We start from the raw sequence: 16,719 nt of genomic DNA, 5'->3' as shown, positions 1-16,719 counted from the left end.
CAGCTCCAATTCAACCCCTAGCCTCCATATGCCATGGGTGCTGCCCTAAAAATACAAAAAAAAAAAAAAAAAAAAGAAAAAGAAAAAAAATCAAGTGCTCGCCTAAGCCCAGGGAAAGTCAGGCAATAGGGTTTACTGTCATGTTTAAAACAAGGAAAAAAGAAAACCCTTGTAAAATCCCAACCTGCAAACCCCTCTTGTTTCTGTGCAATCTTTTGAATGATCTCATTTCTCCTCTGAAGCCTTCACATGAGGTCAGGAGGCTGGGCATCACTGGGGATTGTTCAGAGCAGGAGGGAAAGGACCCCTCACACGTTAGTCAGTGGGCTTCCAAGTCCAGGGTGGGTTTAGAATGCTCAAGTTTCATATCCAGTTGACAAAAGAAACAAAACCACACAATAAAAAACAGACTTTTACCCAGTAGACAGAAGATTCACATGTGACCGAAGTTACAGGGGAAATGATCCAAAGTAGATGAGACCATCATAAAGTTATCAAGGCCATGAGAAAGGGGCAAGCAGACGACATCTGGAGCATAACTGCCAATTATACTGGAGTGTCCTTAATTCCTGCTTCCATGGGGGAAGTTTCCCTTCCATACCCTACCCCTGCTGCCCTGACAGATGTCAGCCTTGTGTGTTTCCTCCACCTGGGCTGGGCCCTGCTCTGTCCCCTCTGTTCTTCCTTCTCACCCCACCCCCAAACCAGGTGTGATTCCAGCCTCCTCATGTGTCTGGGAGTCAAGGAAGTCTTGCCTTCTGGACGTTTTGCTGAGCGCTTTCTTGCAGGAATCTATAGTACAGCAGAGTGCTTATGGGCATAAGAACTCACAGCCTTGGGTTCAAATCTTGGCTCTGCCATTCTTAGTTACGGATTGATCTCAGGCTCAGCACTTAATCCTTTTAGGATTGTGTTGTGTTTATGAGAATTGTATGAGAAGCGCTCAATTAATTTTTGTCCTTACTATGTTTTATTAAATACCAGTTTTATGCTCAGTGTTCTCATACCTGATTTCTTCTTTCCTCAACACAATAATCTTGTGAGCTTAGTGGATCTTACGGATTAGGAACTCGAGGCTCAGAGAAGCTAAGTAGTTCATCTGAGGTCACAGAGCTAGTAAGTAGTAGAAACTGGATCCTTCCTCATTGCTCCCCACCTGAGCCCTACGTAACACGTGTTTTACCCAAAACCCAGGGTCGCTGTTCTCTTTTTAGTTTTTGGCATCTCCAGGAGTCATTCTTCCCTGGGTATGTGGCTCTGTCCTCAGCCATGCTGTCTAGAGGCTTCCTGTCCTCACCTCTAGCAGCTCTGTCTTTTTCCAAGCTTGCCTTCCCCACCAGCCTCAGGCATCCTTGAGCCCTGGGGCTGGGTCAGTCCCTGCTTTCTAGGTGCTGGTGGCTTGCCTGGCCCACGTCAGGCCTTCACCCAGGGCATGTAAATGAGTACTGGAGACATGCAAAGCACTGACTGTGGGTGTTTCAGGGTGCAGAGCCATCCACGCTGTCCGCCTGACCCTTCTCTGTATTACCTGCCGCAGAGGGACTGTCCGAAGTTTCACCACCATGTCTGTGGTCTGCGGACTCCACTTCCCCTGAATCATCAGCTGTCCGTGTACTTGAGGCTCGTCTGCCTCTTCCTGGCAGGATGGCTTGGGCCCAGTGCCTGGCATAGGGTCTCATATCCTGCCCCCCATCCTATTCCCCCTTCTAGTGGCACTAATTTACCTGGAGATTCCAGGCCACACCAGCTCCCCAGACCTCTGGGCTTGGGCCCCTGCAGTTGACCACAGCCACATACAACTTTCTAAATATGCATGTTTTCATTCATTCATTCATTTCCCTACTGATCTTAGTTCTATAGCTATCTAGACAAACAAGGAACTCACAATTAAGGGTGGGTCTCCTAAACCTGGATATGCCTTGGAATCACCTAGAGCAATTTTTACAAATGCAGATTCCTAGGTCCCATGTGAGACCTACAGAGCTGACTCACTGGGAGCAATAATCTTATAATTGTAGGAATCTATATAATTAAGATGTGCTCAGTGTGGCTCTGAGACATAGCCAGTTTGGAGAACCTCTTGTTTGGGAGCTTTTCCCTGTATACCGAATACCCTGAGAAGGCCTGGAAACAAGCCTCTGGCTGCTGCAGGCGGGTATTGCCTTGTATCATCCATATCCTTTGTATTTGGGCTCAGTGGCCTCTAACCATCCTGCAGAGCTTGCTTCCTCCAGGGGGTCCTTGTAGAAAACGGCTGCCAAACGGTCCACTCCCTGGAATAGGGCCAATGTCTGCCTTCCTCGCTCTAGGGGTCCAGTAAATATCTGAGAATGTGTGAACGAGTAGATTCCCTATTCTCTATTCCCTTTAGGTGGACAGGGGTGGGGGCCCTCTGCTTGCCGTGTCCATGATCCTGTGACTAGAAGGGGACAGGAGAGCACCAGGCTCTGCAGCCCCTTCGGCCTCCCTCCAGCCCTGGCCTCTCTGCTCCTGCCAGGACACAGGAGAGTGTTGGGACAGGAGTGTGCCCAGCCCTCCGGGAAGCATGGCGTTTGCCAGAGATGAGATTGGCCTGGCCTGGTTTCTGAGCAAGTGAGTGGCGGCTGGCACAGGGTAATCATTAAAATGGTGTTTGACCTCCCGGCAGCTTGAGTGAGGCCCCAGAGCCCTCAGCCCTCCCCAGCTGGCCCCCTGAGACCCTCAGAGAGAGGCCCATCCATCACGGGGGTCCCTGGGGAGGGCCACGGGCGTTTTACTGCGAGTCAGTTATGGGGCTCTGTCTTCAGCACAGATCTTGTCAAATTCAAGCTGTCAATGGAACAGACCCTGAAAGCCTGTCACAGACCCCTGGGGACATGCACGCGGCTGGCGACCTTGAGGGGGCTCTGCTGAGTGTGGCACTATGGTGATAAGAAGGACAAATGGGAAGGAGCCACCTGGGTCTATAGCCCATTGTGCTGGTCCACTCCACCCGTCTGTGTCTGTCCTTGAGGGGCGTCTGGGCAGCTGCACTCTCTCCCTTCCTCTGCTGCCTCTCTCCCCCTGTGCCATCTCTCACAGGGACGTGGGAGGAGGCAGTGCATGGAGCAGGTTAAGGACACCGACTGGCTGTCACCTAGAAGCTGTGTCACCTTGGGCAAATTACTTCATCTCTCTGAATCTGTTTCCTCAGGTTATGGTGAAGATTGCATGAGGTGAAACTCTCATGGTGATTGCTCATGGTAATTGCTAAAAGATGATCAGCTATTATTGGCATTTTTTGTGGGGCTGACACACAAAGCAGCTTGGATTCCTTGTTGGTTTTCCCTTATTTTGGTAGCATTTTAACTCTGCATGGCCTTGTAACATCTAGCACCCTTGTAAGGATGGGTGTGTAGAGGCCAGGCTGGGGCTGGGGGCCAGGTCTCCCACCCGGGTTGCTTCCCATTGTGGTCTTCAGAGGGTCTGCTGAGGGAAGGGGCAGGTATGCCAGCCCTGTGTGTGGGCATGGTCATCCGGGTTCTCTTCTGAAGAGGGGCTCACTCTGGCCTGTGGGGGGGGGGTCTCTTCCACCTATGGTGGAGGCCTGTGGCTGGTCTGAAAGTGGGTGCCCCAGATGCAATCTCCCTGGCCCCAGAGCCCACCGGTGGGGCTGTGGGTGGCTCTAATTCTGGACCAAGGAGTTGGAAGTAGAAATCACATTAGCTAAAATGAGCCACCTGAGGAGTTCCTGTCATGGCTTGGTTGTTACAAACCTAACTAGTATCCATGAGGACCAGGGTTCGATCCCTGGCCTCACTCACTGGGTTAAGGATGTGGTATTGCCATGAGCTATGGTGTAGTTGCCGATGTGGCTCAGATCCCGCATTGCTGTGGCTGTGGTGCCCCTTAGCCTGGGAACTTCCATATGCCTCGGGTACAGCCCTAAAAAAGCCAAAAAAAAAAAAAAAAAAAAAGCCATCTGAACAGACTGTGAACTAGGAGGAAGTCCAAGAGCAGATATGAACTTCGAGGAATCTGGATGCTCCTGGGGTGAGAGGAGCCCAAGACACAGGAGGAGGAAAGGTGCCCAAAACATGGCAGGGGGCATACATAGATGTCTGTGGGGAGGTTGTTTCAGACCTCTAGATGTGACCTTTCTGAAGGGCCAAGAATGTTCTAGAAGGCTTTTTTGAGGGGAAGCCAGAGTCACCTCACATTGCATCTGTGGTAAGTATTGGCTGCTGGGACTGATCCCAAGCCTCCCCCTGCTCAGGAGGAAACATTCCTGGTTGGGGGATTCAGGTAGAAAGGGCAAGACTCTCCCATCCCCCAGCTCAGTCTTCACCAGCACTCATTAAGCACCTGCTGGGTTAGGGTGCAAGTCGAGGGATGCTGGGTGTTAGCCTGGCCCCTCCACATCCCTAGGGTGTCCCTACCTCTTGCCAAGGTAAGGGGCTTGCAAGTACCTTTCTGGAGGTTGTCCTTTGATCCTCTCCTGAGATCAGAAAGGGCAGCTGGGGGAGGGCAGCCAGAGCCAGGCTGTGACCCGGGGTGGGGGCCCTGTATTGTGGACAATGGCAACTGCCACCCAGAAGTAGGGCTGGTGGGTGGAGGGGTCAAGGGAGAGGTGGTGGCGGCTAGGCAGTCAGCAGATTGGCATGGGTTATGGGGTCATTGCGGAAGCACTGCCTGTTTCCACAATTACTCAAAGGCAGAAGCTGTTTTCCTTACTGGACCTTTAAGAAAGTCATCCTGCTTGGTGAACTGCCAGGGCAGAGTGGAAACCCGGAAAGTGTGACCAGATGCCACTCCCTCTGTGCTGATGACAGTCGCACAGTCTCTGAGTGTGTCTGTGTGGGTGCCCAGGTTATCCCAACCTCACCCGCCCACAGAGCTTACCAAACAGCCCTGGGCTGCCTCTGCCCCGATCACATTGTTGACTATGGCTAGGTCCTCTCTCTCTCTGGGTGTCAAAGGGTTTGCAGTAGATTTGGGTTTCCTAAAACATGGCTTTATGTCCTACTGACAAAGCTCAAACTGAAGTTCGGTAGTGTGGATGAACTCTTTTATATATTTATTTTAGTGCTTATCAGAAAAAAACCTGCTCCATCAAACTTGTGGTTTCAGGGTTATTATTCATTTGGCATATGACTAAGGTTTAAGTAAAAATGTGAGTCAATTTTAAAGAAAAAAATCAGCTGAATAGTAGTATGGGTTAGTGCTGGGCAATAGAACTACAATAGGAGACAAAAATGTGAACTGGAGTTCCCGTTGTGGCGCAGTGGTTAACGAATCCGACTAGGAACCATGAGGTTGAGGGTTTGATCCCTGCCCTTGCTCAGTGGGTTAAGGATCCAGCGTTGCCATGAGGATCCGATGTTGCGGTGAGCTGTGGTGTAGGTTGCAGACGTGGCTCGGATCCTGCGTTGCTGTGGCTCTGGCATAGGCCGGCAGCTACAGCTCCGATTAGACCCCTAGCCTGGGAACCTCCATATGCCGGGGGAAGCAGCCCAAGAAATGGCAAAAAGACCAAAAAAAAAAAAAAATGTGAACCATGTGCCTAATTTCTATCAGCACATGAAAGTAGTTTTAAGAATAGATGTTGTATTTAACATATATCTAAAATATTTTGATGTATAATTAGTAGGTTAGTTATTGAAAAATAATTGTATATTCTTTTTTAGCACTAAGGCTTAAAAATCTGATGTGGATTTTGAAATTTTTTTGGTGTCACATCTCAACTTGACCCGGCCATATTTCAAGGGTTCAGTGGCCACGTGTGCCTTGTGGCTCTGGCGCTAAAAGTGCAGGTTTGCATGAGAGGAGGTGCGACTGTGTATTTCTGCAGTCTTGAGCCTTCCAGTTCAGCTCTAATGTTTCTTCTTTCCCACACACTTGTTCTCTGCCCTCTTCAGAATTTCTCTCCCTCACTTTCCAAACTGAAGCCACGTTCTTGTCGCTCATGCCCTGTACTTTCTGCCTTTACCCAGCAGTGTGGAGGTTTGCATTGGGTGGGGCTGATGGATTGGAGCCCCCTTTGAAGGCCAGATAGAAATGCCTTTGGGGTCATCCCCATTGCTGTGTCTCAATCATTGGCCAGTGGCAACTTGCAAGTCTGTGTTCATTGTTGATGGATCTACCTTCTCTGACTCATTTGGCAGTTGGCCAGAGGGCATGTGACAAGCTCTTCTGCAAGTCCCTTAACCTTGTTTGTTATCAGTGTTTTATAGTCATCATAGTTATCTGCAGAACTTCTTAAAAATGCAAGAGTGGAGTTCACTGGTGGCTCAGTGGGTTAAGGACAAGGTGCTGTCACTGCAGCAGCTCAGGTCACAGCTGTGGCATAGGATTGAACCGTGGCCTGGAAACGTTTGTATGCCTTTGGCATGGCCAAAAAAAAAAGTGAGAGTGATTTTGATGCCATGGGGTATAGGGCATATGATTATGATTCTGGACATGTAATTCTGATCCACATGGACGTTTGAGAATCACTGCCTGAAATCTATTCCTACCATGTGCAGGCTGGCAACGGTGAGCTGGAGGACTCCAAACTGGAATTTTATTGGCCTTGTGCTTTCAGACATCAACACTAGATGAGGAAGCATGGACTCTTTCCACACTATGGTTATGAATAAACTAATTAGAAATGCTTCTGAATTTGCCACAAAGGACTGAGCATCAACCCCAAATTGCCTTTGAAGAAATACCTATTACACTCTAACCAAGCCAGGCGTCAGTTCCCTGGGCCCTTGGTGACTATTATTCCCCAAAAGGGTTCTCACTCTCATCCTGCATTTGTTATCCTTGCCATTTTATCCCCTGTAATGTTCTCCAGGGACCAATTAATATTATCTGAATGGAAGCATGAGTCATAAGTGGGAATGAGCTTGTCCGGGATTGGATTTCAGTGTGTGTGCATGTGTACACCTGTGTGTGTGTATGTGTGTGTGTGTGTGTGTGTGTGTGCATGTACACATGCAGCACTGCATCAGAGGAAAAACTGCCTGCATCCAGAATCTCACATCTCATCAAGAAAGCCATCCTCCCACCCACTCCAGGAATAAAGCCCTCGGGACTCATAGATTCCAGATGGAGAGGGAAAGTGAATTCATTTCATGTGAACGAGGGGAACCAGAGAAGGATTCTTAGGTTCTTATGCAGTAGAGTTAAGACTAGGACCCAAGAGAAAACCATAGAATCCTTAAAGTAAAGGGGGAAAGAATTTAGATTTAGTAAAGGTATACTCTGTACCAGGTATTTAACATTTGTTACCTTTTAATGACCCTGTAGATAGATACCTTTAGTCCTATTTAACAAACTAACATATTGAGGCCCAGAGAAGTAACTTGCCTTGTATCATCTGGCAGGTAGGTGGTGGAGCTGGGGTCAGGATGATTGGAAGGCTGACTCAAAAGCAAGTGTTTTTCTCTGAATGCCAAGTGCTTTCTTAGGATAGCAATTGTTCAGCCCATTTCTGGATTCACTAAAAATTGCTTGACTTACTCCTTGTGAAAAAAAAGAGCAAGAAGATGAAGTTAATCTTTTTTGAATACAGACCACTATTCTAGATCCCTATGTCCTTAGAGGAGGCTGGCCCCTCCCTGCCAGCATCAGTTTCCATGGTGCACTTGTGAAGGTGGTCCTCTCACTCCGGGAGCTATAGCATCATTAACTGAATTCATATATCTTGTATAAGCCAGGGATCTGCCGAGAGGCAGATGAAACTCTCACAGGGATGATGGAGGAGAGTTTAATGAAAAAGCAGTTTAGAGAGGGGAGGTTGGGTAGGGTTAGGGAACCAACAAAGAATGGAAAAGCACTATTACCACTCCGAGCCTGGAGAGGCAAGAAGAGGGAGTGTTTTCTCAAACCCAAGGAGAACTGTAGCCTTGGGAGAGAGGGGCCCCTAGATAGGAACTGTGGGCATAATAGAGGCACACAGTTCCTGCCAAAGTAGAGGGGGCAGGGGTCTCAGTCCCCCAACTTTCCTTCTCTCCCCCCCCCCGTGATCCTGTGCCTTGACGGGTGGCACTTACCAGCGCACACCCAAATCCTGGAGAAGGGTGCCTGGCACACAGTAAGGGACAAGTAAGTGCCGGCCATTTTCCCCATCAGCAGTAACTGCATCCTCTGGTCTGGGGCCTTCCTGATGCTCTCGTTTCTCTGCTAGAAACTGGTAGCAAGTTGGTTTGGATTTTTCTGCTTGAGCAGAACGTAGTATATAATTCCTCACCTACAGAGTTGGCTGTGACCATGTTCAGGTTACAAGGGGGACTCCTGCTTGGTTAACTGTTGAGTTAAATGACTCTGAATTGGGCTATATTTCTACAAAGAAATGTGGTGACTGACCCTGGACAAGGAGAATTTATGAGCTGTTCGATCAAGAAGTCAAGAAAGAATTTGTTCCATTTTCTGCACGTGCCTTCTGGTTGAGGGACATACCGGTTCAAACAGAAACCAGCGTGGGATGGAAGGAGAGCTGCTTTGATGATTATTTTCCACTGCCCCCACCCCCTCCAGCCCCCGAGGCCTCTTCTCTTCCCCACCCTGTTATGTGCTTAGTGGGGCCTGACTCCTGAGAATTGCATCACCCAGGACCCCTAACCAGCTGCCTTCCACTGGGTTTGGCAAACAGAAGAACACAGCAAGAGGTCCCAGGGTGGGAAGAGAGAGAGAGAGAGAGAGAGAGAGAGAGAGAGAGAGAGAGAGACTGGGTTATCTCTCTGTCCTGAGTCTCTGTCAGTGGCTGTCTCTCTGTCACTACAGATCCCACTATGCTCCAGTGACACTACATCTTCTCTGAGTTCCTTCAGCTCCTGCTGGTGGCTTGTCCCTGGGTGCCTCACTATCCTCGGTCTGTCCCTTTTAACCTGACCCACTCTCTATCAGCGTCCCTTTATTAGGGCCCTCTGTGATGGTTTCTGAACTGCCCACTTGCTGACCTGACATACCCAAAGCCTGTTCCTACCAATCCCTACCTAGCAGGTGCTCAACCAAGAATTTGAATGGAACAGCCGTGTGGCAGTTAGGTATCTCAGAGGGTGTGATCAATGTTCTTATATAAATATGATGCCGCTCTGTATGCACGTATGGTGCACGTATCTGAGTAAATGGACTCGCAAACTTACCTCAAAGATGCAGATATTCTATGGTAAGTTTCAAAGCCAAGAAATTAGAAATGACTGTCAGTATCATGCATGGCCTTGCATCCACAAGTTATCCAACATGTAGCACATCTTGCTCATATTTAATTTTAGAGAGGTCAGAATAGTGAGGATTAATCCTTATTATATCTTGAGTTTACAGAATAATTCCAGACCCTCAGTGTTTCTAGGTTTTTATTCAGTCCTGTCCACTTTGGACTGAGGACTTCATCCCACTTTATACTCCTGTGGTGTCAACTGAGGGAAAGGAGCTATGAGGGTCCTGGTGTCTGAGCCCCTCCAGATGCCATTGTGCAGCTGTGACATGCTCTCCCACGCCTGTCTCTCTGGAGGCTTCCTTGGCTGTTGTCCTTAGCAGTTGGCTATACTTGAAGCAAAGTGCGCCGAAGGGAAAGTTGGCTTTGAAACTGGACTTATTGAGGTTAGAGTGGTTTCCTGTCCCCATTAAGAACCTTATCTGTCACACACATTGATAGATGATTCTGCTTCTCAGAGCTTTGCCTGGTAAGGGGACATGGAGATATATGGGATTCCCACACCCTCCAGTGCCCCCCAAGGACATGAGTTATTCCCAGAAAGCTCCAGCGTCTTTAATAGGAGAGACATATTTTGGCATACATGCCTTGAAGTCTGTCCGTCAGTCTGGCTTTGTTTAACTTCACTGAGAAGCAGGGCTATGGGAAAGACTGCTAAATGTTTCCAAAACATGTTTTGAAAAGAAGCCACCAGAAGGAGAAACAATTTGCCAAAAATAAGTCACTCACCCGTCACAGAGCTTTTGTTGTTGTTTGCCCTAAAGAGATGAAAACCCCAAACCCTCAAACCCAAGTGTGGCCCAGATTTTATGGCCTGACCTGAGGAGTTTCATTTAGGAAGGCATGCATAGTTGTTTAGGGTTCTCAGGGTTCACAGTGGAGACTTACGATGGCCAAGGAAGGATACGGTGGTGGCAGGCTGAGTTGCTGGATCTTGGTGGCTGTTACTCTCTCTTCCTTTCTGCTCAGCGGCCCCAAACCCATTCCCACTCTCTCTCCCGCTGCCAGCAGCAAATTACTGCCCTTGTTCTCAGGAAGTAACATGGACCCTTTCCCAATGATTCCAGTGTGTTTTGCTCTTGTCCACCTATCTGATGTCAGAGTTCTCTATCCCTTCTCTGGTCCCTTTTCTTTGGCCTGTCCTTTTGGAATTCAGCCCTCTGTTCTGACACTCATCTGTGCCTGACCCTTAAGTGAAACATCCCTGCTCTAGTCCTGGGACTCAGGCTACCACCCTCTGGGCTCCCACGCATTGCCTTCCTCCACCAAGTGTTGGGGGTTGAGTGAGGAGGGGTTAGCTTCTATTCTCGGTCTCAAGAACTATAACCGGTTCCCCAAGATAAGAGAAATGCAAATTGAGACAATGAAATACCACTCACATCTACCAGATTAGCAAGAATTAATTGAGTCTGACAACAACAGGGATGGTGAGATGTGAGCATAAAGGAACTCTGGTGGGAGTGTAAATTGGACCAGTCTCTTTGGAGAACAATTTGGCAATATCTGTTGAAGTCGAAGATGTGTTCCTTCTATGAAATATCAATTCTGCTCCTGGGCACAGAGCCCAGAGAAACTATCATATATGTGCACAGATTTGTGTTTGTGTGTTTATGTTGTTTATGTGTATGTATACATATACACATATACACACACATGTACATATATGTACATATATATATACACATACACAAAAGGATATCGATTACACAGCCCACAAAGTGTGGTTTATGGAATGTGTTAGCAGAATTGAATACTACACTATGCAGAAGTTAGTACAAGTGTCCTAGGCTAACTTGTGATCAAAATATATAAATTCTGGAGTTCCTGCTGTGGTGCAGCGGGTTAAGAATACAGTGGCAGGAGTTCCCATTGTGGCTCAGTGAAATGAATCTGACTAGTATCCATGAGGATTTGGGTTTGATCCCTGGCCTTGCTCAGTGGGTTAAGGATCTGGCACTGCCATGTTCTGTAGTGTAGGTTGCAGATGAGGCTCGGATCCTCTGTTGTGGTTGTGGGCTGGCAGCTACTGCTCTGATTTGATACCTAGCCTGGGAATTTCCATATGCCCCAAGTTTAGCCCTTAAAAAAAAAAAAGAATCCAACTGAAGCAGGTGGGTTGTTTTGGAGGTGCTGGTTCCATCCCCGACCTGGCGCAGTAGGTTAAGGATCTGGCGTTGCTGCAGCTGTGGCATAGGTCACAGCTGTGGCTCAGATTCAATCCCTGGCCTGGGAACTTCCATGTGCTGTGGATGCAGCCATTTAAAAAAAATGTATAAATTCTAAAACTATGTTGAGTGAAAAAACAAGTTGTAAAATAACATGTGTGTGACATACATGTACGTAATATATAGAGAGGTAATTCATATTAAAATGTAAACAATATGATTTTTATTAACATATTCATATTTATTACAAAAACATACATGGGAATGATATAGGCCAACTTTAGGTTAATAGTTCCTTTGGAGAAGGAAAAGGGAAGGTTGAAGAAATGGAACTGTATCTGAACATTTTTATTTCTTTGAAAGGACAGAGAAAGAGAGGTCTGAAGAAAGTTTGGTGAAATATGCTTAAAATTTTAGGGGCTTATAAAAGTCTAGTTTATTATTTTCTTTATTCGGTATGATTGAAATGTTTCCTGCTTACAAATTTAAAACAATAAGGAAAAGATTTCTCGAACTTACTCTTGTCTTGGAGAACTGCCAATGACTTGAGGATTCACAAAAATATACTCTCAGGTGGGGACAAGGCTTTGGAGAACATCTGGTCAACCTCTGTCTGGTTCCAGATCTCCTTTATGACTTGCTTAAGGCTGTGTGAACACGTGCCCTGACATGGATCTCTGAGCACTGGAGCATCCCCCAAATGGAACTCTTGGGAAAGTTATTGCTTACATTTAACTCAGCCTTTCTGTTGGCATCAGGCCACTGGTCCTAGTTCTGACCCTCTACCCTCAGGTTCGCCACTGCAGCACGCCTTGGACCTGCTTGGAACCAGGCACTTTGGGGCCAGGCTTGCCGGGGAGCCCAAGAAGGAGAGGAAGCTGAGAGGCTGGAGGCAACCCCCTCAGCGTGCTTCTTTGGAAAGGCTGGCTTGGGAAGGGACTTGCCAGGGCCAGACCTCTGAGAGGAAGAAGCCTAGCTCTCAGGGAAAAATTCTGTTGATAAGCAGCAAACTGTGCCCTGCGTTGACGCTTTCCCAGGCCTCACTTCCCCAAATGCGGGCACGTGAACAGCTGCAGTGTCCTGGAGGTAGCACCCCAGATCTTTAAGGCCAGATCAACAGAAGGGCGGGATCTGAGTCAGTGACTCATGGGGACATCCAGCATACCCTCCTCTTCCCCATCTTTTGTGAAGTCAGCTGGAAAAGGAGGTCACATGCCTGATTCCCCTCTACCCTTGCCAGCCTTAAAAAGAAGTCTGGCTCCAAAAATAGCTGCTTCTGATTCTCTTGTCCCCATAAAATAGAGCCAAACTCTTGTGTCCTATTAAAATGGAGCCAAACTCAAGGCTAATGAACAGATAGAAAAATATAGGAAGAAATGAGATCCTATCCTCCATACAGCAAACAAAACTGTGACTGCCTTAATTTTTCCGGACTGTTGTCTCTGTACTTTTGGTAAGCTGGGTTTTTTTTTTTCTTTTTTTTTTAATTTTAATTTTTAAGTGGTTTAAAAAAATTTTTTTAGAAGAAGGTAAAGATTGGTTTCCAAAAAATTAGCTGCCAGGGTAAGATCTGGAATTAGCTCAACTTTAGCCTAATCTCTTCCATTCTAATTGGTTTGGAATGAGAAGCTTGAAATTGCTGAGGAGAGTTGTAGGTTCTTTCTCAGTGGTGGCCTCAGTGAAGTAGGGAGACGGTCCGGTGGCTCTAAGCTTGTCTGCTCAGTGGTCCTTGCCTTACCTGATCTCTAGTTACAGGTTCAATTCTGTAGATCAGTGATTGCCAGACTTTGTTGCATATGGGATCCCTGGGAGCTTTATGCAACGGGAGCCAAGTCTCAGGTGTACCTTTGACCAACGGAACCAGGATCTTTGGGAATGGGACCCAGGCATCTATACTTTTAAGAAACTCCCCAGGTGATTCTAAACAAGCCAAGGGTGAGAACCAGTGCTATGCCTTAAAACATCTGGGAGGTGTTCTTAGGGCCTTGTGAGAAAGCATGAACACCACAGATGTCATTGTTTTAAGAATATTGGAGTTCCCCTTGTGGCTCAGTAGGTTAAGAACCTGACTAGTATCCATGAGGATGTGGGTTTGATCCCTGGCCTTGCTCAGTGGGTTAAGGCTACGGCATTGCCATAAGCTGTGGTATAGGCTGCAGATGTGGCTCAAATCTGGTGTGGTTGTGACTGTGGAGTAGGCCGGCAGCTATGGCGCCTATTCAACACCTAGCTTGGGAACCTCCGTATGCTATGTGTGTGGCCCTAAAAAGACAAAAAAAAAAAAAAAAAAGAATGATATTAAGAGCACTTGAGGGCTATGTTAGAGAGGGTGTGGAAAAAGGGAGCCCTCCTGCACTGTTGGTGGGAATGTAAATTGGTGCAGCTGCTGTGGAGAACAGTATGGAGTTTCCTCAAGAAAACTAAAGGTAGAGTTATCATATAAGCCAGCAATCCCACTCCTGGAAGTATATCCAGACAAAATTATAATTTTAAAGGATATATGCACCCTTATGTTCATAGCAGCACTATTTACAATAGCCAAGACATAGAAACAACCTAAATGTCTATCAACAGAGGGATGGATTAAGAAGATATAATATGGGTATCTATATGAGATGGACTATTACTCAGCCATAAAAAGAATGAAATGATGCCATCTGCAGTAACGTGGAAGGACCTAGAGATTACTATACTAAATGAGTCAAAAAGAGAAAGACGAATATCATCTTATATCACTTGTACGTAGAATCTAAAATATAGCACAAATGGACCTATCTATGAAACAGAAACAGAGAACAGACTTGTGGTTGCCAAAGTGGAGGGGTTGGGAGAGGGAAGGATTGGGAGTTCGGGGTTAGCAGATGCAAATTGCTATACAGAATGGATAAAAAAAAAAAAAAGGTCATACTGTATAGCACAGGAAACTATATTCAACACCCTGTAATAAACCATAATGGAAAAGAATAAAAAACACCTGAGGGCTCAACATTGGCCAGACACTGTCCCAAATGTTTTCTGTGGATTACCTAATAACGTTTTTAGAACAGCATGCTGAGGAGGTAGTTTATTTATATTGTAGAAGAGGAAACTGACCTTCAAATAGGTTAGGGAACTTTCCCAAGGTGATGCAGCAGAAATACCATTGCAGGGGCCCTGACCTCAGAGGGGCTGAGTTTGACACACACTTTTGTAGCATTTTTACTAATAAGTAATTTTTATGAAGTCCTTACCAATCCATTTCTTTCCTATTGATACACAGGCATATTAATTCTCAGGGCACCACAGTTCTTGAGCTTTCTATGTATGACAGTTTCACTGAGTAACACACCAAGGCAAATGAGGCATAGCATCAGGTATTTAGGTACAAAGTATCAGAAGTTGCCCTCAACTGAAAGGCCTAGAAGACAGTGAGTTGAACACCCACTTTAGTTCTTCAAGACCTGGAAAGCCGATGTCATTTCTCATTTTCAAGACAGTCTTATGATGTAATGCAAAGGATGGATGAGATCAAGGTTTGTCTTAGTTTTTCTACCCATGAGCTATGCAACGTTGAGCAAGTCACTTCCTCTCTCTGGGCTTCCTCATCTGAAAAAGAAGGAAACTGAACCAAGTGTTTGCTAAAAGGCCTTCCAGCTCTAACTCTGATCCAAAGGGAAAACATCATCATAGAAGCCTTTCTGGAGTTCCTGTCGTGGCGCAGTGGTTAACGAATCCGACTAGGAACCATGAGGTTGCGGGTTCGGTCCCTGCCCTTGCTCAGTGGGTTAACGATCCGGCGTTGCCGTGAGCTGTGGTGTAGGTTGCAGACACGGCTCGGATCCCGCATTGCTGTGGCTCTGGTGTAGGCTGGTGGCTACGGCTCCGATTCAACCCCTGGCCTGGGAACCTCCACATGCCGCGGGAGCGGCCCAAGAAATAGCAACAACAACAACAACAAAAGACAAAAAGACAAAAAAAAAAAAAAAAAAAAAAAAAGAAGCCTTTCTTATTTTGAGGTCTTGGCAGACTGGGACCATTTATTCCTGCCTGAGCATCATGTCTGCCATCTTGGTTTTCCCAAGTGATCAACAATCATGCTAACTTAGAGTGAGAGGTCCTCCTTCCTTTAAAGGTTGCATCTGCCACCTGGGAATCTATCCTAGATGGATTGGAGCCCATGGAAGGTGGATTGGAGTGGGGAGTGGTGTACAGGTGAGCCTGGGGTCAGGTTGATGCCAGAGAGACGGCCTCAGAAAACCTTTCCTCAGACAGTGTTGTGGATATTGATAGCCTAGGGACCATTCCCACTTCCCAACAGCAGCCTGATTCCCTTCTGGGAGTTTTCTCTCCTCCATTGTGTGTAGGCCTTGGGACTGGTTGGTCCAATACATCCCCTTCTGTGTTAAAAGTGAAAAGCTGCTCCTACTGGTGCCTTCTGCTGAGGCAGAGGCCTGTGACCTCAGCTCACCCCACTGTATACTCTCGCCCAGTGACTTGTTTCTTGATTGGGAGAACTGGTTGGGGACCCTGATGAGGATATGTGGTAGCTTCTATGACCAAGATCTTCAGGGGGAGCCAAGGTCTCATCTGTTCCAAGCCTGGTTTGCCAACCCCCGTGTCGATCTTCTGTGCGTTTCTATATATTTTCCCTTCCAAAAAGCACACCCCACCCCTACCTCCCCATTTTCCTGAAATAGTCAGTGTCAGCTGCTGTGTTGCAGTTAAAACTCTTGACAGACACAGGTCTTGGTTAGACCTGCGGAGCCCTCCTTACCTCACACAGGGGGTACCCTTCTAATGACGAGGCTCTGTCCATTTAATTGCTTCTCTCACCCCTGGTGGTCATGCGTAAACACTGCCCATCTCTGACCTTTCCAGTTTCCCTTTTTCCATCAACTTGCCCTCTTTCTGTCCTAGGCAGCACACAGAACAGCTGATGTCATCTCCATTTTCTAAATCCAGTTGGGTTTAATAATGTCACCTTGAAGGGCTCCTTAGGTGTTCCCAAATTCCTTGGACACACACTTGCAGATACTCTTGTAGGTTATTTCCCCCATTTCTCTTAGATAATAGGCACCCTCATCCATCTGCGTATGAATTTCATCCACCTAACTTTCCAAAGGCAACTGCATTTCCCAGTTCTTGGAAGTCTACTTCACTTCTCTGCCTTGTGCACCATCTAGATGCTTCAGTTTGTCTTCAAATGATTAATAGCCCTTTGAAAATGCTGTCTTCCTTGCTTCCTGACTGTGGCTAGCTTCTTTTATTCAAACTCATATATCAACTCTTTATTATGCTCTGTGTCCTGAATGACAAGCTAGAGGATGCCAAGATAGGAAAGGCAGGTTTATTGCCTTTAAGTGTTTAAAACCTATTGGGGTGAGATTTGTGTACATGAAATAATTAGAGACAACC

General features: G+C 46.8%; 1 protein-coding gene across 1 annotated transcript in view; it reads left to right on the top strand.

Annotated features, from left to right (window-relative positions):
• Positions 1 to 16,719, top strand: part of THSD7B (thrombospondin type 1 domain containing 7B) — a 1,521,641-nt gene that overhangs the window by 45,629 nt on the left and 1,459,293 nt on the right.

Source organism: Sus scrofa, chromosome 15 (assembly GCF_000003025.6).
Source record: "Sus scrofa isolate TJ Tabasco breed Duroc chromosome 15, Sscrofa11.1, whole genome shotgun sequence".
NCBI lineage: Eukaryota > Metazoa > Chordata > Mammalia > Artiodactyla > Suidae > Sus > Sus scrofa.
The sequence above is the reverse complement of the archived record's forward strand: the minus strand, read 5'-3'. Positions and strand labels throughout refer to the sequence as shown.